Genomic DNA, 8,005 nt, shown 5'->3' on the forward strand with positions numbered 1-8,005 from the left:
TCAAGCACCTCCTCAGTCGACACACAAAGCTGAGTGCACACCATACTGGTCCTCCCACCAAGGAAAAATCCCTGGCAATTTCGGAATCGAACCCAGGCCCTCCGCGAAAAGCTGGCTGTCAACTTCAGTGCATTTGTGCACACTCCGGAGAACGTGTTGTTTGAGTGCCTCTTTACGTTCGATAATGAGGGAAGCAGCGTCCATGATGCGACCAAGCTGTTCAACTCGTGTATTCAGTTTCCGTTCGTGCACCACAGGCTGTCAGACATTCAACTCCACAGACAGAAATCTAATGGTGTAAGGTTTGGCAACCTTGGTGGCCAGTTAACGGTACTACCACGACGAATCGAGCGATTACGGTAATTGCGGTTAAGATGTTCCCTCACACATCTGGAAAAATTGTGCTGGCGCTCTGTCTTGTTGGAAGTATATTGCAGTCCGTTCGACCAAAGGAAAGTCCACAAGGTATTCAACAAAGTTTTTCAAAAAACTCTAGTAATAGTTCTGCCATTCGGTTTTCTAAAACAAGTGGACATATCAAGCGTTAAAGATCATGCTGCACCAAACACTGGTAGAAAAACGAACTAGGAAATTGATTTCCGCTGTAGTGTATGTATGACTTCAACTTGCCAGGTATAGACTGGGAGTGTTCTACCATCAAAACTGGTGCCCACAACAGGGAATAGATCGGCATTGTTTTGGATGTCTTGTCCGAAAATTACCTTGAGCAGATACTTAGAGAACCAACTTGTGAGGGTAACGTCTTAGACCTCCTGAGAACAAATAGCCCTGATCTTATCGAATCAGTTAACGTAGAGGAAGGTATCAGTGATCATAAGACTGTGACAGCTTCTATGACGACGGGTCCTACAAGGAAAGTTAAGTAAGACAGAAAGATATATTTGTTCAGCAAGGGTGACGGGATACGAATTTCAGAAAACACAGCAGTCAGCATCAAATATTCGGTGATGAGGACGAAGATATGGAGAACAAACAGAAAAAAATTCAAAGGCATCGTTCAACATAGACAGATACGCTCCGAGTAAGGTTTTAAGGGTTGGGAAAGATCCAACATGGTTTAAGATCACTTCATCTCAGATTCAAGAGAAGTAAAAACCTAGCTTACAAACAAAAGCTGAACGAAGCGAAAATGAGCGTAAGGAGAGCAATGAGAGAAGCGTTCAGTGATTTTGAAAGTAATACGTTGTCAACAGACCTGAGTAAAGATCCCAAGAGGTTTTGGTCGTATATAATAATAGTAAGTGGGTCAAAATAATCTATTCATTCTCTCAGCGACCTCACCGGCACCGAGACAGAAGATAACAGAGAGATGGCCGAAATACTGAATTCGGTCTTCCGAAGATATTTCACCGCGGAAGATAGTAACACTGTCCCTGCTTTCAATCGTCGTGCGAATGTCGACATGGCAGATACTGAGATAACCGAACGCGGAATTGGAAAGCCACTATAATCGCTTAGTAGGGGAAAGGCTTCAGGACCAGACGAGATATCTATAAGATTCTATAAAGATTATGCGAAAGAACCTGCTCACCTTCTAGCAGTAATTTATCGTAGATCGCTTGAGCAACGAAAGGTACCTAACGACTGAAAAAAGCGCAGGTCATTCGCGTTTTTAAGAAAGGACATAAGACATTCCCACTCAATTATAGATCTATATCATTGACATCAAACTGTCGTCGAATTATGGAACATGTTTTATACTAAAGAATTATGACGTTCTTGGAAAATGAACAGCTCCTCTATAAGAATCAACATGGATTCCGCAAACAGAGATCCTGCGAAACTCAGCTTGCTCTGTTTCTCCATGAGATCCACAGCGTAGTGGACAACGACGCTCAGACTGATGCCGTGTTCGTTGATTTCAGTAAGGCATTTGACACCGTCCCACATTGCCGATTAATGAAAAAATGCGAGTTTACGGAGTATCAAACCAGATCTGCGATCGGATTCAAGACTTTCATGCAGATAGAATTCAACACGTTGCTCTTAACGGAACTAAATCGAGAGATGTAAAGGTAATATGTGGAGTATCACAGGGAAATGTGGTAGGACCGTTGATGTTTACAATATATATATATATATATATAATCTAGTAGAAAGCATCGAACGCTCTTTAAGGCTATTCGCAGATGATGCAGTTATTTACACGAAAGTAGCAACGCCAGAAGATAGTAAGAAGTTGCAGAACGACCTTCAGAGAATTGATGAATGAAGCAGACTCTGGCAGTTGAGCCTGAACGTAAATAAATGTAACATATTGCGCATACGCAGGAAAGAAATCCACTACTGTACAGCTACGCTATTGATGACTAGCACCTGGAGACAGCGACTGCCGTAAAATATCTAGTCGTAACTATACAGAGCGACCTTAAGTGTAATGACTACGTAAAACAGATAGTGGGAAAAGGAGTCACCAGACTCAGATTCATCGGAAGAATCTTAACGAAATGTAACTCATCCACGAAATAAGTGGCTTATAAGGCGCTTGTTCGCCCGTTTCTTGAGTATTGTTCATCTATTTGGGATCCTCATCAGGTAGGACTGATAGAGAAGATCCAACGAAGAGCGACGCTTTTCTTCACGGGATGGTTTAGCTGGCGAGAGAGAGTTACGGAGACACTGAACAAACTCCACTGGCAGACGTTACAAGAGAGGCTTTGCTTCACGGAGAGATTTACTATTGAAATTTCGAGACAGCACTTTTCAGGAGGAGTCGGACAACATATTAGTTCTCCCCATATACATCTCACGTGTTGACCACGAGGAGAAAATTCGAGAAATTAGAGACAATATAGAGGCTACCGACAATCTTCCTTCCCACACACTATTGGCGAGTGGAGCAGAATTAAAGGGATCGGATAGTGGACTGAAAGTACTCTCCGCCACACACCATCAGGTGGCTTGTGGAGTATGATGTAGATGTAGATGTTATTGGTTCCATTCCGTGTATATTTGGCTTCATCACTGAATATCATTTAATAGAAGCAAATAGCGATTATCATTTAACCAGAGACAAAATTTCAGTCGTGTGGCTTTGTGAAGATTGTGGATACGCTTCTTGTGAAATGGGTACAATTCTTCCACATGTAACATTCAGGATACAAGTGCTCGTGTGACATTGATATCTGCAGAATGTAACTGCGTCCTTGTAGTAGCTCTATGCCACACTATTACAACAGTGTGTTGCTGTTTCTGCACGTTAAGAACAAAAATGGGAATTTGGAAGATTACCTGTTTCTCGTAACATGCTGAAAACCCTGGTAAGCACTCAACGGCGAGCAATTCGACGTGCCGGAAAGCGCCGACGGTAATCTTCCACAGCAGCAGGGGCACTACCTACTTAAACATACACTGTATCTGCATATTCTTCATTAGTGTGGACGAATGGCATTTTAGCCAGTGCGTGCACACAGTTAACAGATGCTTCTCTCTGATATACCTTCAGCCCCTCGCTCTACTTCACTCACAACGCACCACGGGTAATTGGCTGTTCAGTGGGCTAGTTTAGTGGCAGAAAGGAGTCGCGACCAAAGAGATTCAAAGTTATGAGGTACGTTGGGCTAACAATACGAAAAGGAAGCTGTGTGAGCAAGGCACATACGCCTGCGCCACTAGCCCATCAACGAAAGCGTATTAAATGTTTATTGCCTTGGAAACCACTCGGAATAGGGCGTATGTCCATACGAGGTTTTCTTATTTCAAATGAGCATATCTGCCATATACCCGGATATTGATCATTCCTCCTGGGACTAAACTGTTTGTGGACTACCACTTCTGAAGATTCCACTGTTATGCCGAAATCAGTAATGTGATTGTTTGTAGAAATTAGGCGATCTTTAGTTAATAAATTATTGTATGATCATGTATAATAAGATGGCATGCTACCGGTTGATAATATGTCAATTCTTTAAAAAAACCATTGATGTTGCTGGCGTGACGCAACGCCTCTGAGGTCACTCACGTGCCTTCAGCCCACAATTATTTCGGGGTGACCCAGTGCCTAGCGTCGTCCGGAAACTGACATCCAGGCGGAAGCGAGCGTCAACACACCGCGTTGGCGCGCCGGAGCGTTCCGTTGGAGTCGAGACGGCGGAATGTCGCGGACGGAAGGCGGACGATACGTGCAGCCGCGGCCGGAAGTGCGGGGCTCCACCGCTTCCGGTCGCCGTCCGTCACAGCCGCTATCATACCTCGCACTCATTCTATCCTTCATAATCTTGGCGTCGTTGGTGTTTACAGTGTTTGTTCGGAGGTTTGTAATTGCAAACAATAAAGCAGTTGTCTATAGTACAAGGTGTCCCACTCAAACCTCCCTGATTTCAAACCTTTCATTGAGTCTATCTTTTATAATCTTGGCGTCGTTGATGTTTATAGTATCCTCAGCATTTGTTCGGAGGCTTGTAATTGCAAACAATAAAGCAGTCATCCACAGTATAGGGTGTCCCACTCAAACCTCCCTGATTTCAAAGGCCCAGGAAAAAAAAAACCAACAGTAGATACGACGATCAAAAATGCACCACATTGCAGAGTATCTCAAATAATTTATTTACCCATCATAAATACACCTCTACATGTGAACCATTTGTAGCACGAAGAATATCGAGTCTATTTTCAATTTCTTGCCAAGTTCTTTGTAACATTTCCTCTGTTATTGTTGCAGTCGCATTACTGATACGATGTCGCAACGTAGGAATATCGTCCACTTTATAATTATATGCGGTGTTGCCAGAACTATATACTTTTATGGATACGGTGTCCTTTGAAAGAACAGACACCATATCCATATAAGGATATACACTCCTGGAAATTGAAATAATAACACCGTCAATTCATTGTCCCAGGAAGGGGAAAATTTATTGACACATTCCTGGGGTCAGATACATCACTTGATCACACTGACAGAACCACAGGCACATAGACACAGGCAACAGAGCATGCACAATGTCGGCACTACTACAGTGTATATCCACCTTTCGCAGCAATGCAGGCTGCTATTCTCCCATGGAGACGATCGTAGAGATGCTGGGTGTAGTCCTGCGGAAGGGCTTGCCATGCCATTTCCACCTGGCGCCTCAGTTGGACCAGCGTTCGTGCTGGACGTGCAGACCGCGTGAGACGACGCTTCATCCACTCCCAAACATGCTCAATGGGGGACAGATCCGGAGATCTTGCTGGCCAGGGTAGTTGACTTACACCTTCTAGCGCACGTTGGGTGGCACGGGATACATGCGAACGTGCATTGTCCTGTTGGAACAGCAAGTTTCCTTGCCGGTCTAGGAATGGTAGAACGATGGGTTCGATGACGGTTTGGATGTACCGTGCACTATTCAGTGTCCCCTCGACGACCACCAGAGATGTACGACCAGTGTAGGAGATCGCTCCCCACACCATGATGCCGGGTGTTAGCCCTGTGTGCCTCGGTCGTATGCAGTCCTGATTGTGGCGCTCACCTGCACGTCGCCAAACACGCATACGACCATCATTGGCACCAAGGCAGAAGCGACTCTCATCGCTGAAGACGACGCGTCTCCATTCGTCCCTCCATTCACGCCTGTCGCGACACCACTGCAGGTGGGCTGCACGATGATGGGGGGTGAGTTGAAGACGGCCTAACGGTGTGCGGGACCGTAGCCCAGCTTCATGGAGACGGTTGCGAATGATCCTCGCCGATACCCCAGGAGCAACAGTGTCCCTAATTTGATGGGAAGTGGCGGTGCGGTCCCCTACGGCACTGCATAGGATCGTACGGTCTTGGCGTGCATCCGTGCGTCGCTGCGGTCCGGTCCCAGGCCGACGGGCACGTGCACCATCCGCCTACCACTGGCGACAACATCGATGTACTGTGGAGACCTCACGCCCCACGTGTTGAGCAATTCGGCGGTACGTCCACCCGGCCTCCCGCATGCCCACTATACGCCCTCGCTCAAAGTCCGTCAACTGCACATACGGTTCACGTCCACGATGTCGCGGCATGCTACCAGTGTTAAAGGCTGCGATGGAGCTCCGTATGCCACGGCAAACTGGCTGACACTGAAGGCGGCGGTGCACAAATGCTGCGCAGCTAGCGCCATTCGACGGCCAACACCGCGGTTCATGGTGTGTCCGCTGTGCCGTGCTTGTGATCATTGCTTGCACAGCCCTCTCGCAGTGTCCGGAGCAAGTATGGTGGGTCTGACACACCGGTGTCAATGTGTTCTTTTTTCCATTTCCAGGAGTGTAGTTCTGGCAACACCGGCCATGATGTTCTTCTTCTGTGCGGATGCACACATATTCCCCGAACTCTTACGGAACTTGGTAAGAATGCTTTCCACGAGTAATGAGTGTGTCGGGGTGGGACACTACGAATGTAGTGTGTGGACATACAAGGTGAGAATGTGGGTCTCGCGGGAGGCGTGCGCGAGATAGTCCCTGCAGTCGCCCTACCCTCTGTGCCCTCGGTGGCTCAGATGGATAGAGCATCTGCCATGTAAGCAGGAGATCCCGGGTTCGAGTCCCGGTTGGGGCACTCATTTTCATCAGTCCCCGTTAGCAGCTGAAGGTATTAATGTCATTCTAATATCGTCCACTTTGGTAGCATACACGCGGTCCTTCACGAATCCCCACATGAAGAAATCAAGCGGCGTAATGTTGGGTGAACATGGTCGCCAGGCAATGGGTCCTCCGCGTCCGATCCAACGAATGGGAAATTTCCTGTCCAGGTACTTGCGAACGGCCATTGGCCAATGCAGCGGAGCTCCATCGTGTTGGAAAATGATGTTGGGTTGCAAATATTGTATCTGAGGGTACACAAACTGTTCCAACTTGTCCATATATACTGACCCATTCACTGTTTGTTCCGCAAAGAGGAACGGTCCACAATCTTGTCGTGCATTAGTCCGCACCAGACGTTTAGTTTAGGGCTATCACGAACATATTCACTGACAACGTGCGGATTTTTCGAACCCAAATCCGAACATTATGCCTATTAACCCTTCGTGATAGATGAAAGGTTGGCTCATCTGAGAATAATCATCTTTCCAGGAAGCTGTCATCCATATCAATACACTGCAGCATACCCGCAGCAAATTTTTGTCGGCGTGGTTTGTCGTTCAGCATCAGATGTCGCAGAATTTGTACTTTGTAAGCACAAATACGAAGACGCTGGTGAACTACACGATGCAATGTTGATCGAGGTAAATCAGGTTGCCTAGATGCTTGACGAATTGACTTACGCAGTATTCTGAGAAACGTTTGTCTGATTTCCTCCACTGTCTCTTCTGAAACTCCATAACGAGCACCGCCAGAATGTTTCAGAACACTTCCTGTTGCTAGAAACTTTCTATACCATTCCTTGATTGTTTTCACATCAGGTGGATCACATTCATAGACATGATGATAATTTCGCTGCGGAATAATCGGCGATTTTGTTTCTGACAACAACACTACTCCTTGCACTCGCTGCTATAGAGTCGCCATTTTCACTTAATGCGACCATGCTGCACTCTGGCGACGATACTCGGCACTACTGACGCGGGAATACAAATTCTTTGAGATGCTCTACTATGTGGTGAATTTTTATTATCGTACCTACTGCGGTGTCTCTCTCCTGGGTCCTTGAAATCAGGGAGGTTTGAGTGGAACACGGTGCACCTCCATCTACATCCATGCCTGGGAAACCACTGTGCAATCAATGGCAAGAAGTACATCGTACAAAGTAATAAGGGAACTCTCGTTCAATTCGCATTTGGAATGCGCGAAGGGTGGCTGCTTAAATCGCTTCGCGCTGTAATTACGAGCGCATGTTGAAAAGTGACCAGTTTCTTGACACCGTCACTGTAGAAAGATTCACTTTTCAAGTGGGCACAAATCTCATCTCTGGTTGCACAGCTTAATCGCTATCAAACTGAAGTCCACGAAGGCGTTCTTTAAGTTTTGAAAACTAATGAAAATCGGACGGGACCAAATCGGAGCTGCATGGAGGGCGAACGACGACAGTGAACGCAAG

General features: G+C 46.4%; 1 non-coding gene across 1 annotated transcript; it reads left to right on the forward strand.

The window, feature by feature from the left end:
- The first annotated feature begins 6,451 nt into the window (after positions 1-6,451).
- Trnat-ugu (transfer RNA threonine (anticodon UGU)) lies at positions 6,452-6,526 on the forward strand. Its single transcript has one exon. It is a non-coding gene; the product is annotated as a tRNA-Thr (tRNA).
- The last annotated feature ends 1,479 nt before the right edge of the window (positions 6,527-8,005 follow it).

Source organism: Schistocerca gregaria, chromosome 1, assembly GCF_023897955.1.
Source record: "Schistocerca gregaria isolate iqSchGreg1 chromosome 1, iqSchGreg1.2, whole genome shotgun sequence".
In the NCBI taxonomy this organism is placed as follows: Eukaryota; Metazoa; Arthropoda; class Insecta; order Orthoptera; family Acrididae; genus Schistocerca; species Schistocerca gregaria.